Source organism: Leopardus geoffroyi, chromosome E1 (assembly GCF_018350155.1).
Source record: "Leopardus geoffroyi isolate Oge1 chromosome E1, O.geoffroyi_Oge1_pat1.0, whole genome shotgun sequence".
In the NCBI taxonomy this organism is placed as follows: domain Eukaryota; kingdom Metazoa; phylum Chordata; class Mammalia; order Carnivora; family Felidae; genus Leopardus; species Leopardus geoffroyi.
In genome coordinates this window covers 10,895,645-10,897,615 of record NC_059330.1, presented here as the reverse complement: position 1 = coordinate 10,897,615, position 1,971 = coordinate 10,895,645, and the positions used below count along the sequence as shown (strand labels likewise).

At 43.9% G+C, this 1,971-nt stretch overlaps 1 pseudogene; it reads left to right on the top strand.

Annotated features, from left to right (window-relative positions):
* Positions 1 to 790: 790 nt before the first annotated feature.
* Positions 791 to 1,758, top strand: LOC123604219 (annotated as a pseudogene).
* Positions 1,759 to 1,971: the final 213 nt, after the last annotated feature.

The following is a 1,971-nucleotide window of genomic DNA, read 5'->3' as shown; positions in this document are numbered from 1 at the left end:
CTAGTCTATTGTTCTATCTGATTTTAAAGATTCTTACAAGGGCACCTGGGTGGCTCAGTCTGTTAAGCATCCGGCTTCGGCTCAGGTCATGATCTTGCAGTTCGTTGGTTCCAGCCCCGCATCGGGCTCTGTGCTGACAGCTCAGAGCCTGGAGCCTGCTTCGGATTCTGTGTCTCCCTCTCTCTCTGCCCCTCTCCTGCTCACACCCTGTCTCTCTCTCTCTCAAAAATAAATAAACATTAAAAAATAAATAAAAAAAAAAGTTCCTCAAAAAATTAAAAATAGAATTACCGTATGATCCAGTAATTCCACTACTGGCTATTTACACAAAGAAAATGAAAACACTAATTCCAAAAGATATATGCACCTCTATGTTTATTGCAGCGTTATTTACAACAGCCAAGATATGGAAGCAACCCAAGTATCCATCCATAGATGAATGGATAAAGAAGATATATATACATATGGGTAGGTGTGTGTGTGTATATATATATATATATATATATATATATATATATATATATATGAATGGTATACACACACACAGACACACATATACACACACACCCATAATGGAATGTTACTCAGCCATAACAAAGAATGAAATCTTGCCATTTGCAACAACAGGGATAGATCTAGAGAGTATTATGTTAAGCAAAATCAGTCAGTCAGAGAAAGACAAATGCCATAGGATTTCACTCGTATGTGGGATTGAAGAAGCAAAACAAACAAAAGAAACAAACAACCAACCAGACTCTTAAATACAGAGAAGAAACTGGTGATTACCAGAATGGGTGCAATAGGTAAGGGGATTAAGAATACACTTATGATGAGCCCCGAGTAATGCAGAGAATGGCTGCATGATTATACCGTACACCTGAAACTAATGAAACAAAGTATGTTAATTATACTTAAATTTTAAAAATAAACCAGTAAAAATTGCTTGCGGGGGACACTGCCAGTTGGCCAGTTTCGCCCAATGCAGTCCAGATCCAAGTGTTTTAGAACAACAAGAATTACAGCAGCCAACCTATGTTGTTCTCGGTTACACGAATAGATTCACGACGGACGTCACCCGCCGAAAGCCGGAGTCCCCAAAGAAGAAGATTCAACCGAAGCTCTCGCCGACCTTGTCCAGCTCAGTGTCTTGAAGGAATATGTCCATCCCACCATGCCACCGCAGGCGAAGCCTTACTGCCCCCGTGACCCCACCCATCACCCCCTCCTCTTCATTCTGCAGCAGCACTCCCAACGGGTAGAGGGCCGCCAGGAGGAGGTGGATTATGAAGAGCGGGACAGCGATGAGCCCGGACCACGGAAAGCTCCGTCACGATGCTCTGAAGCCATCCTCGGCAACATGCGTGAGGACGGAAGAGAAGAGGAGCCTTTCCCCTTCCTGGTTCCTGGATGTAAAAAGGTGAATGGCATAAAGCAGCACGCTAAGGATGCTCACAGAACCCAGATTCGTGTCTGTAAACATTCAGATGTCCTTGTGGTGGGAGTTCCAAGACGGCTTGGGGCCTGCGGCCCCACACGAGTCAATTTCCATCCCCACCACACGGTCAGTTTCCATCCCCCGGGCACTGGCTGAGATTATGGGGAAGACGTACGGATAAACATGCTGGTCGCATCTGTGCCAATAAATCCTCATCAGCAGTTGCTGATTTCGGAAACAGCCACCCTTTTCTCAGGGAACCATTCAGCAGCCCTTTAAAGAATGAAATGCATGCTTTAAGTTTTTTTTTTTTTTCCCTGTAACTTTGGAAAGATGTATCTTTGTAGAGTTAATGATTTTGTACATGTGCGCATGTAATCACCATACTCATTTTCATTACTTTGATACAAGGTGCTAAACAGAAAAAGCTCTAGGCTCTTCTGCACGGTTCCCCGAAAACAAAATAAAATTGAGGGCATGTTGCGTGTGGTTTAGCTGTATCGCAATGGTAGCAACTGGTCCGAGGTGGGGTTGGC